Source organism: Cyanistes caeruleus, chromosome 1, assembly GCF_971803275.1.
Source record: "Cyanistes caeruleus chromosome 1, bCyaCae1.hap1.1, whole genome shotgun sequence".
In the NCBI taxonomy this organism is placed as follows: Eukaryota; Metazoa; Chordata; class Aves; order Passeriformes; family Paridae; genus Cyanistes; species Cyanistes caeruleus.
This window is the reverse complement of record NC_141701.1, coordinates 4,553,790-4,566,580: the sequence shown is the minus strand read 5'-3', so window position 1 is coordinate 4,566,580 and position 12,791 is coordinate 4,553,790. Positions and strand designations below refer to the sequence as shown.

The window sequence follows — 12,791 nt, the reverse complement described above, 5'->3', positions numbered from 1 at the left end:
TTTTTTTTTCTTTTTCCAAGTTGAAAAATCCATCCAAAGGTCAGTCAGAAGGAGGAATAAAACTGTCTTTCTAATCTCAAACTGCTGTAATAGCATTTTTGGCAGTGAATGATAAACTTGAGCAGTTGAGGTTTACATGACAGATGAAGTGAACATGTCTTTGTCTATACATTAAATGACCCAGCACTGGCAGTTTTTCATCTCTTCTTTCAACCTATCAGACTATTTATAGATTTTTACTACAAATGGACCTCCTGAACAGAGGAAGGCAGATCAGCTAGGTCTGAAGAAAGCATCACGGTGGAGCTGTGCCCATAAAGCCATCATTCCTGGGCAGGAGTCCTATTTTAGTGATAACCTCCCAGGAATATTAACTCTTCATTTACCTGACAGGGATATTTACAGTCTTTCACACATTTTAGTGAGTGTGAAGGGTTGTTCAGGGAGATCTTATGGTCATGTAGGTATTAGATTGAAAACAAAGTACCATATAGCGAGAGAGGGAGAGTGTAGATTTAGCCTGGCACATATCTGAGGAGTTTTTGAGGATGGAAGAAAATATTTCCTGCAATTCCTAATGCTGGGAGCAAAGGTGGCCCTTGGAGCCTGCAGGAGCTTGGCTCTGTACTTTGAAGACGTGAAAATCCAAGGTATCCTGGGGAGAGAGCAGAGAATGGGCTCTGTCTGCTCCAACAGCTGCTTCCAAACCACTTCTGCATCAAATCTGCATCATTCCAGAAAGAGCAGAGGCTTCTCCAAAAGTGAACATGCAGAGGTGGAGTAAAACAAGAGTTCAGCCCTTCATGCTGCCAAAAAAATGCCTCTCACCCAGTAGAGGACAGCACACCACTCCTGGAATCCTTGTGAGCACTGTGGGAACTCTTTGCTTCAGTAGCATTTGCGAAAAGCATCCCTTTCCCAGCCATCCTGCTGTGTCCTTCTTCAGAGTCAGGCTGGGCTGTGAGAGGTATCAGAGCTGTCAGTGGCACACAGAACCTGTGGCCACATCCCTGTGGCTGGTTCCCAGGGCTGCATGTCAGCAGCCAGCCCAGCCTGGCATCCTGAGCTCTGCATGTCCGTGCATTTCATGGCATTGGCCAGCATGGCTTGGCTTAGAGGAAGAAGCAGAGAAGACAGGCTTGGGGCTGGACTCTGTCTGTGTGGAGGTACCTGGTCCCACCTGAGATGCTGGAAAGCCACAGGTCTTCAGCAGGATTTGTGCCTTGTTTCGTAGCCCTGTGAGGAGTGTAGGTTTTACTAAAAGACCTCAGGCTTCACCAGACATCAGAGCACAGAGAGCTGGATTGTCTGGTGTGAAGAACCCTAAGTGTTGGTGTTTTCCTGTCCTCTGGGTGTCCAGATTCCTGCTCCAGTCACTGGACATCCAGTCAACGCAGTCTAGACAGATACTCAGGCACAAGCCAGGAGGGTCCCCAGACTGTTGCCTACCTGTAGATGCCATTTTAGAGGTACTAACTTCACCTGTGTTTGCTCTGCTCTAATTGCATGGGTTTTCACCTGCCATAACTGACTGCCAAGGGACATCTCCAAGGACTCAAGGTGCCACCAGGTACAAAACCAAATTGAGCCCCAACACCCTCTCCCAAACTTAGTGGGCAGGGTCTTGTCACTTGGCCAACTAATCAATTGAGGGATGAAAAAGAACAGATTTCAGCTTATTTTGTCTTCATTTAAACCCTTGAGAAGTGCTTGAGCCATGTGATCAACATGGGCTATGTTGGTGGGATGGAAAGCAAGAGGAACTGCTAGAGGTGCTGTAGCCAGACTTTAGCTCCAAAGGGAAAACTCCACTGTGAAGTTTACAGGCATAAGGGACAGAAGCAGACAGCAAGAAGGTTTGTCCATGAAGGCATTTCAACTCTGTCAGGGGTAAATAACAGCTGGATTCTCACAGTGCTCCCATGCTACCCTGACCACTCAGGGACTTGCTTCTGTGTTTCCTAATGTGTTTCTTCCTCTTGCCTCAAAAAAGCAGCTTTTTGTGAATGAGAGAAGGTCCATCAATGGGAAACAATGGCTCATAAAGACATAATGATTCATTTGGAGCCCTGCCAGGGGTTATTGTTTCTCCCAGTGAGCTTTTGCCTGAGCTGGAGGTTGCATTCAGAACCTGCAGTTTCCTTGTTTAGCTGCTCTGTGAAAGGAGCTTCAGTGTGAGGATTCTGGGAACTTGGCTGAGCTCATTTTGCTATGGACTTTTCCTTTTATTACTTTCCCATATTACACAAACTTAGGTATGAGACCAGACCCAGGGAAACATGAAACTGCATCCAAGGACTTTACTTACCACATGGACATGTAGATATTTTTTCCCACAGTGACCAAGTGAAGAAGCAGATTGAAACCAATCTGCGTCTTCTCTTTTCCTCTTCCTCTCCTGTGACGTGAGCAAATCTTCAAGAGTCTTTAGTCAATATCTACAAAAACATTTGAACATACAGTACTGCAGTGCCACTGTGATAAGCGTATATGGTGGAGCAGCCTGGTCCCATGAGCTGTCTGGCTGTGTGATGGCACATCTCCTCCTTTCTCTTGTGTAGGAACACATGTTCCCTTCCTTCTAGGCTTGCCACAGTAAATACAGCCCTGAGAAATCATTCTTCTAACACCAATAAAATCTGTCATTTCAAATTTTTTAAAGCAGTCTGTTTTGTAGCTATTTTTGGGAGCTCTGCCCTGTGTAAAATTCCATGCCCATTTCAAATACACTTACTACATTTCTTCCATCCTCTTGCTCTGCCATTCTGGCTAAAATTAAGGTTAAAAATAAAAATAAAAGCCCAACAGCAATGTTCTGTACAGCCCAAAGTGTTTCAGACAAACTGGCAAAGCACAGTGATTTTGAGGCTCAGTGGCCCAACCTTCAGAGACCTTAAGGCTTGACTTTCCATTAGTCAACAACACGGCTCACATGGGTCCTAGTTCAGCTGGTCAGAGAAGGACATGCAAGACTGATTTGTTAATGGCAGATCATCTGGCACATGGGAATTTTCCACAGTTTAACTTTTGATGGAGGAGGTTGGGTGGAACCACCTGCTCCCATCCCTGCTGTGTAATGGTGCCCTGCAGCATAGCAGCAATGCCAACACCAGCTGGGTCGGTTCCCAACATTGACAAGGGCTGCTACAAGCTGGGTATCAGAAAAATGCTAGTTCAGTGCAAAGATGTCCCTTTGTGCTCTTGCACCTTGGCTATTTTAAGTGACTTTGACAGGTAACATGCAATTCTTCCCTGAAAGGAATATTAAGTGTTGGAATGGGCTGCCCAGGGAAATGGTGGGCACACCACCCCTGGAAGTTAAAGAAACAGCTTGATGTGGCACTTCGTGCTGTTTACTTGACGTGGTGGTGTTTGATCAATGATCTTGGAGGTCTTTTTATACTTGATGATTCTCTGATTCTGTGGTTTAATTTCATATGTGGGTATGTAATCAGTGACCATCTCTGATAATACATGAGCTTGGATTTTAGAGGAATCGATCTATCCTAGAGTAGAAAAAAGGAGGGAAAAATCCATTCCCTTTAATTTCCTTCATGGACTCATGTTCTTCCTGCCCTACTCTTGTTAAGTGTGTCCTTGCTGTCTCTCAGCCAGTTTGCTGTAAATGTGTAGCAAACTCAAAGATCTGTGGCAGGGATGAGGTGAGATGTTTGGAAAGGAAATAACACTCTTGTTTTATGTAGATCAGCACAGCCAGTGGGGGAATTTCCAGAACTTTATTGTGCCAAAGTCATCTGGCAGGAATTAGGTGGCCTCCTTGGCAATCCAGTCAGGTTGATGAGTAAGTGTCAAGAATCTGAACATTACTGATGCAATCAAGTGGGTTAATGTTTTGCAGCTAAGTCTCCTGTTGAAAAAGGTGGATAGGGACTTTTGACCAGGGCATGTAGTGATAGACCAAAAGGGAATGGCTTTAAACTGACAGAGGGCAGGTTTAGATTGGATATTGGGAAGAAATTGTTTTCAGTGAGGGTGGTGAGGCCCTGGCACAGGTTGCCCAGAGAAGCTGTGGATGTTCCATCCCTGGAAGTTTTCAAGGCCAGGCTGAGCAGGGCTCTCAGAAATCTGGTCTAATGAGACTTGTCCCTGCCCATGGCAGCAGGGTTGGAATAAGATGATCTTAAAGTTTTCTTCCAACCCAGACCATTCCATGATTCGTTGACTCTGTGAAATCAGTGGGAGTTTTCCTTTCTATCCTTTGGCTTCTAGGCAGGATCTTCCACACGAATTATGGTAGGCCATGTGTCATGCACTGTGACATGACTACAAGGGCTGTCACAGGACTTTATGTGTCTTTACTTGAGATGTATTAGCTGTTCCTTGTCTTCTTCAGAACAGTCATTTCAGATAAAAGAGTTCCCCAAAGAAATTTGTTAAAAAACAACTAATCAAAACTTGAAATGGAGCTGAAATTATTTCAATTTCTCTTCTGTTTAAACTCTAGTTTGCTCATGGCTGAGTGCTCCTCTTCCTATGTGTATCTACTAAGTAGCCTCTCTACACCCAGAGAAGGGGGTGACAGCAACCTGCCTTGGGAGGGAAGCTCTCTGGACTGTCCTTGAACTACAATTTAAAGTGGTCAAGCTCTTGTATGAATATGGCAATCCATCAATGTGCTCTGTGGTACATGCAGGGATATGTTCCATAGACAAATCCAGTTGTGAGCCTGAGTCTGAAACATGCAATTCCTCTGATGATGCAAAGGAGCCCTAAAAGGATGCAAAAGTAGTGTGGTTTTTGGTTTTTTTTTGTGGTTTTTTTTTTTATGTCTGCTCTAGCATGGAGGAAATAAAGATAGTAACAGAGAAGGTAAAGAGTCTATAAAGGGTAATAGTGACAAAGCTACCACTCTCAAGGGACTATTCTCTAGGGCTGGAGGCCACATTTTGAAGTTGCCTCCCTATCTGTGGGTGGACAGGAGTCATGCCTGAGGTTCTGTTTGTTTCCTCTGCTTTGGTCAGAGCTCTGCAGTGTTTGCACCCTCCCCTTCCACCCAACTGTACATTTCTCCTGCCCCATTTGCACTGGGAAAATGCTGGAGTCAGTTCCTAGGAACTGACTAAAGAGAATTGGACGTGAAAGGGTCTTGGAAAAATGAAACATTGCTTAATCCCATGCTGGACCAGTTCCTCAACCAGCCTTTCCTCAGAAAAGGAGTGTGGGAGCTCATGTGTGCTCCGGGGGTTGTGGCGGGTGAAGCAGGACTGGCCTTTGCTGCAGCAGTTTGGAGATGACTGCAAGGCTACACTCGGGCAGATGCTGGTAAGGACACAGTGCCATGGGTCATTAACCTTCTGAGCTCAGAAAATGCTTCTTTTCTGATGTGCTCTTGGCCTCTGACATCACCCCCTGCGCTGATGTACCAGCCTCTTGGAGAGGATGTGCTGTGCAAGCTTGGCCAATGTGCACTGAGGCATCGAGCTCCCTCCATCTGCTTACACAACTGGTGGTATCCATCAAACTGCCTTCAGCCAGAAGCCCGTCAAGAAGATGCATTGACACAAAAGACAGCAGTAAAATATTTAAAGAATAGCTTGTCCAGTGGTATATTTTATATATTTTTAGTTTGCACTATATAAAGCCTTTCTGCGTGAATCCAAGCTCTTTCCTTTAGGAATTTACCAGAAACAGGTATGCATTTCATTCCTGGAAATTATTTTAGTCCTGCTATTGATTTGTTTCTATTGATGGCTTTGGGAGCTTTTGGCAAAAGACCATAGGTATAAAAATGGGAGAAATAAGTAGATCTCAGCAATATTGTTTTGATTCCATGTACCCAATGACATTGTGGCCATAGATTAATGGGAAACTGATGTTACTTATCTTTGTCTGCCAACACAGCTCTGAGGCAAACCCATATCAAGCACTGAGAAACAAATGGGGGCTGTGTGGCTGCTCTGTGCTCTTGCCAGAATTGGTCTCTGCTTCTGAGGTCTTCCAAGGTCGCTTCTGACTGCTTTGGATGGGTCACAATGACATAAGCATGACCTCCAATCTAGATTATATTTGTTATGACCTGTCTTTTTAAGTCTTTGATCTAATTAGGGCTATTGTGATGTCCCATTATTTGTAAAGAGTATGTATTTGTAAATGACATTCTTTTTTCTTAGTTTCAGTTCTGTTCTTTCACTTTTAGCACTACTGAAACTTTTGACTACTGAGTCAAAAGAACTCCTAAATCTCCACCTAAGTTATCCTGGGTCTTAAAAGTTCCCTGGTGTGCCTGCAGGGGCAGATGTGAGCTTAGTAGAAGAAGAGACAGTCTCCAAGACCAAGTGTAGAAGCTGGTGGTGCTGAGTGTGTTGCTGCAGAACCAGCTTACCCATGTCCTTTCCAGGTATCCCTGCTGTTCTTTCCATCTCCCACCTGCTCTTCCTATCCCACTCCTATAGGTTCATAGTAGTTATTTACCAGAAAACACTCTGACATGTCCAGTGAGGGAGATCCTACCCACCTGTGAGCATGAGGATGAGGAGTTTGTTTGCTCCAAGGGAGGAAGACAGAAGCAGTGACTACCTGTGGCTTGATGCTGATCATCTCCTCTCCTGGCTTTGGTGATCCAGCAAAGGTGAGGCATTTTCTCCCAGGTTTCTCCAGAGCTTGGAAAATAGTGTGATCTTGGGGATGTCTGTGGAGAGTGTGTTGTTCCTAGTTCTGCTGGCACTGGACATGGTGTTTCTCTGACTGGGCTTTGTGCTCTGGCCAGTGCCTTTACTGCAAAGTGCAGCTACAAGGGCAGCATACCAAGGGCTTGACTCAGCCCTTGCTTTGCTTTTTATGGGCTCTCAGTCCAGCAGAGCCAGGATGCTTGGCTAGCCCAGAGTAATCTCCTGAGGTACTCAGATACTGCAGAGAAATGCAAACCCCTTCATTTCACAGGTGGAAAGTGGATTTCTGTGAAGGTGAGTGAATAGCCAGTCCCAAATCACTCTGAAGGAGGCCAAGTGTGTTGCATGTTGCCTTCTGCCTCACCCATCAATCCTGCTCTGTCCTGATGCAAGAAGACTGATAACCTTTTTCAAAGTACTAAAGGGAACAATCTGAATCACTTGAAGATGAGTCAAGTTTGGATGAATTCCCCACAGGCAGGCTTGGCAGCTGGCCTAACACCCTTGCAAAAGGATTAACCTATTCTGTCCCATCACAGCAACGGGGGGAAGAGCTCTTCTCGGAGTGGCTTGTGTTTCCAGACTGGAGTCCACCATGCTCTGCACAGCTGAGGGTTTTTGGAGGAGGCACATCAGGTGCCAAGTGCAATGTTCCTGGCAGCTGGGAACACAGATGGGGTCCATGTGCTTGAGGAGTAGGCTGAGGTGAAGGGGGCAATGACAGTGGTCTGGGAGAGCTTTAGCCAAGCTGTTTTCTGAGGATTTCCCTCCTCTTCACTTGTCTGTGCACTTTCCACCACTGAGGGCTGTGACTTCTGGTTCTTCTCTCTGAGTTCAGTGAGAATTTTGCTATGGACATAAAGGGAAGAAATACCTGCCCATTTCAGGACTCTGATAAAGAGTCACAAGTCAAACTTCCAGATCTGGTAGAGGTACTGGGTTTGGGTGTATGAGAAGATCATAGAATATGCTAAGTTGGAAGGGACTCACCAGGATCATCGATTCCAACTCCTGGCCCTGCACAGGTCACTCCAAAGATCATACCATGTTCTTGGGAATATTGTCCAAATGCTCCTTGAAATCAAACTGTTCGAGTCACATGGTAAGGAATGGTCAGGCTTCAGTTACCTCAACAGGGGCATTTAGTGGTATTTGAGATACCCTTGGAAATACTGGCTGATCAGTTGGTTGAGAAGGTTGTGGATCTCTTGTAGTTCCTGAGGGGACAAATCTTCCATCCCCTGGTGGATTTCCCAGACACTGTCATGAGACACTTTTGGAGCTTGGAGATTGCACAGGCTGTGGGATGGAGGGCAGTGGCTCTCATCCTTCTGAGGCTGGGTGTCCCAGTTTCTCAGCTTGCCTCTTCTGGTTACACCTTGTAGCTCTCTTAGGAAATTTGGAACAGGATACTGTAACTGTACATGGATAATGGTTCTGTTTGGGAAATAGAAGATGTGTCTCTTCAGCATGCAATGTATTCCAGCTTAACACCTCTCCTGGCTGGAAGGCAAGTACAGATGCTCACATGGAGGGTCAGTACCTGCTCACTGGACTCCTTTCTCACTTAAGCTCTTCCACTTTCCAAGGAGCTGAGCCTTTGGGTCGAAAGATGAATTCCCAGGAGCTGTGTCAGGTAGGACGTACAGCAAACCCAAGCTACAAAGAGTGTTCTTCCCCACTCAGCCCTTGCTGAGTAATTCTCATGGTACCTACACACATAAAACCCTTTGTCCAGGTGAGCGGAAATTCATCCCACTGTCTCCAGGGTGGGATTCAGCTCTGGATGGAGACCCAGATATGTGGGAGTCTCCATGTCCATGTATCCATATGTACTAGGTGTCTGAACTCCCATTATACCATGTGGAGAGAGAACAGCCAGAAAAGTCTTGATTCACTTGCAGATGTCTGGGCTCCTAGCACTGTGTGAGATGCTTCCCAGCATCTCCCTTAGAATCCTGGGATGAAAGTATCATTAAGATTGGAAAAGACCTTTAAGATCATCAAATCCACCACAGCCTCCAGCTGCTCATAGGGATTGGGTTTTTCATATCCTGGCTGCTTGTTGTCCTAAACTTTCCACCTCTCTAAAACATCCCCAAAGAACCAGGAAAACAACCCAGGTATCTCCCACTTTCCTCCAGTTTCTCAGAAAAAAGGAACAGCACAGCCTGACCCACTTGTCCCCCTCCTTTCCCCAGCTTTTCCAAGGGAACTCTGTGGCCTGTCCTTCTGCAGTGCTTCGTGACACCAGTTTCTCCGAAGGCAACACAACCGCAGGGCAGAGGCGAGGCACATTCCTGATAGGACCAAGATAGCTTTTTCCCATAGCTCCCAGGCAGTGGGAACAGGGCACTTTTTCAAAGGACTGCTGTGCCTAAAGTTAAAATAACAGGAGGAACAGAGTGGGAGATCCAAACTGGATTAGAATACTTGGGGCTCGATTCCTTCAAATTGAGGTAGGAAAGAGAGGATGACAAAAGGATGCACTTGGTGAGTTTCCAAAATACTTTTGTGACCACTTTGATATCTCTTTGGTCTCATATCACCACAGCAATAAATCTGCCTGATTCCAGTTTGTGCACACAATCTGAACTGCAGCTTTGTTTTGTTAACAGGGATTACCCAGGCTTGTGGTTTTGTTGTTGTTTCCAAAAGATTTCTCCTGCTGTTGGGGTAGATGAGTCCCTCTTCCTACCCACCCCCATGGAAGAACAATATTGATATAAAGTCTAAAACACTTAAAATCAGATGGGCTGAATGTTGTTTTACGGCCTGGAAGCCCCAAGCTGTCTTTGTCCCTCTGATTTTTCCACAAGTTTACAAGTCATGGAAAATCTTGTCTGTTTTCAACCTATAATTCTCCATTGGCTACAGAAATGCCTCTCAGGAGAGAATAAATATATGGGTGCTCTGGGGTCACCATGGTGTTGTAGGTGACAATCTTTGAAGCTCTCACAATGGAGCCTGTAAGAGCAAGGAAGGGGAAAATCTGCTCCTTGTTATTTCAAAGCTATATCTTGAAAAACAGGAACTTGTGCCAGGACAGTTTATTTTGGTTAAAGCCAAGTTGTGCAGCAATTCCCCTGAGGGAAGACTGAACTTGAGAGCAGAGAGCAGGAGAGAGACAAGCTTGTGGGGAGACTGAGTGCTTAATCAATGCTGAGTGATTGTTGATGTTTGGGAACATCAGCACCAGTTTTGGATCAGGTTCTCCACAGGTGTCTAGACAGCTGTAAGCCATGAAGAACACTGGGAATTTAAGTCAGAGCTGAACTCACCTCGTCCAACACCTCAATGTCACTGCAGCTCAGCCTTTGCACTGTTTTGTCTTCATGTGTCCCACTGTGGCTGAAGCTGAGGGGATGCACAGGTTGTGCCTACAGCAGTAAATTTCTCAGGAGCATCCCAGGAACATAAATATGATCTGTACAGTTAAACTGAATGGGCTACAAGGCAGGGGCTGGCTGAGCAAATCCCTCACACTGTATGAGATCAGGTTTGTGACGACCTGAGGATTTTGAACATGTATAAGTCTGTGGCATTCCAAGACATCCCAAAGGCATTCCAAAGAGGCATCCCAAAGTCCTGGGGGAATTGGCTGAGGCAGTTGCCAAGCCGCTCTCTGAGATATTTAAGAAGTCATGGCAGTCAGTGAGGTCTCCAGGGACTGGAAAAAGGAAACCATTGAATTTATTTTTAATGACAATAAAAAGAGTGACCAGGAGGACCCTGGGAATGACTGACCAGTCAGCCTAACCTCTTCTAGCACCACAAAATCTTGTGATGAGGATTTTCGTAGTATGACCACACATTACATAAAGCACTGACTTGCATATTGCCTTGAAGAGTCCTTGTTTTAGTTTAATTTTCCTAACTTTTGCATTAAAAGAGACAGTGAAAAAATCACTATTATGTTCCTTTTGTGGTTTTATAATTCTCTGTCACCCTTCCTATTGCTCTTTTTATTTTCGCAGTCTGAAAAATCCTGGCGTGCAATTCACTCCTAACTTTCTGTGTGCCGAAATCTGAGATGATGTTTTCATGGTGCTCCTAAACCAAGATCTTGTTCCAGCCCATCATTTCAATCTGTGTTTTGAAACCCCGCTTAATCCACTTCCGATCCTTCCCACATGGAACCAGCAGCACAGCTTGATCCTCACAGCAACTAAATTTTCCACACAGAGAGCTGTGATCATTTCATGGAGAGACAGAAGGCAGCTGAGATAAATGTCAGTGGAATATGTGGCTGCTAAATGTGAGCAGCAAAAGCAGTAGTCACCCAAGGCTCATGAGAGTGCGTGCCACCTCCTCCTTGTTCACCTGCCAGGGATGTGGAAAAGCAGCTGCAATTCAGGGAGGCAGCACGGACTGTGGGATTTGAAATCACACCCAGAGTCGTGGAGCCAAATCTCTGTGACTGCAAACTCCAGCTGAGTGTGTGAGAGCTGCAGACAGTGAGAGCTGCAAACCTGGCCACACATCCCCACTCCTTCCAGGAGCACAACTGCAGCCAGGGCCCTGGGGACTTGTGCAGTGTCTTCCATCCATCTGAAGTCCTTTGGAGAACTGGGCAAGCTGGCTTTGCCTGGAAAGGGAGGAGGGGTTATCCTACTGGAAACCAGCTGGAATGAGCACAGACCAAAGCTACCCTGAGACACAGCAGTGGAAAACATTGGAGGAGGAAATTGCAGAAAACTAATTCTACCCTTTGGATAAGACCCAGCAGGATCAATTCTGCCTGTTCCTCAGAGTTCTCTTTGTGATGGTTCTGGAGGGATTGTCACTGTGGGTGTTGTGCCTGTCACTAGGTGGGAGGAGTGGATGAGAAGCAACTGTTCAGTGATCCTCTATCCTGCTGGGCTTGGGTACCCACTTGCTGGATGCTTTTCTCCCATCCAACATGTTTGGAAAAACGAGTTTTTCCTCTTCCAGAATTTCTGACCAGCTCATTCCTACTCCACACTTGTTTGTCCCTTTGTGGACCCTTGTTTTATTTTTATATTCTGGAGAAGCAGATGTTTGGAGAGAGAGATGGTGTGTCTGAAGTGCTGCATCATCTCACCTCCAAAGGATTTTCTGTCTCAGGAGAGTTTTCTTTTCCATCCTCTTCTCACCAGCCAGATTTTTTTTCTGGGAATTGCCTTCCTGAATCTGCCAATCCCTTTTTGCCATATCTGCTGTATTCCCTGGCTGCAAAGAGAGAATTTTCAAGCTGGTTACCATAGTAAGGATTGACAAACCCTTGTCTGGAAAGAAAGGGCTTCTGAGAAGGCAGATTGTCATTACAGACCAAAATATTCCCATTAAAGACTTTGGCAGTTAAAAACATGTTGTTTAATGGCTCTAAGAGTTAATGACTGCACTCCTGTGCTTTTATTGCATTTTATTGCATTTTATTGTGTTATATTTATTTTATTACTTACTTTAATTTTATTGCATTTTTGCTGCCTAAAAGAATCCTCAGCCTTTTTCTTTTTCTTTTTCTTTTTCTTTTTCTTTTTCTTTTTCTTTTCAAATAGAAAAAAAATCTCACCTCAAAACATAAAAGCAAAAATCCTGATTTGGCTGCAATTAGATGAAAATTAAGATCTTAGTCAGGATTAAACAGAGAGAGGTTGCTGCACCACAGGCAGTTCCCATGTCTGGGTCGGCAGGGATGTGTTCCCTGTACAGTCTGCCCTGCTGCACGTGCACCATAATTTGGGGACATGGGAATGACCAGGGGTTGCCCTGTGGGGAAGGGACCCATGCCTGTGGATGTGGATGGCATATGTGGGGTAGGGGATGGTATGGGACAGGGACACCCCAAGGAACTGTTGTGTGGGGAGCATTGTGGGGTAGGCTGGGTCTGTGCCCAGCATGGGCAGGGGACCAGGGGAACAAACGTGGCAGGTGGCAGAGCAGAGAAAAAGGCACTTTTTGGCATTGGCTTTCAAAGTGCAGGAAAGGTGAAGTTCCAAGTCCCCATATAAGGAAGAGCAGGAGAGGAGCTGTGAATCCATGGCAGGACATGAGCTGGGGAAGGACTGCAGGGCATGAGCTGGGGAAGGACTGCAGGGCATGAGCTGGGGAAGGACTGCAGGCCACACATGCTGGGGAGGTTGAGCTGGGAGGAGCCACAGCAAACCTGGAGTGCATGAGGTGCCTTTGTCCTCCTGC

At 45.7% G+C, this 12,791-nt stretch overlaps 1 long non-coding RNA gene across 1 annotated transcript; it reads left to right on the top strand.

The window, feature by feature from the left end:
• Window positions 1-6,268: 6,268 nt before the first annotated feature.
• On the top strand, window positions 6,269-11,960 carry LOC111925234 (uncharacterized). Its single transcript, XR_002862133.2, has 2 exons — window positions 6,269-6,589; window positions 10,607-11,960. It is a non-coding gene; the product is annotated as an uncharacterized LOC111925234 (long non-coding RNA).
• Window positions 11,961-12,791: the final 831 nt, after the last annotated feature.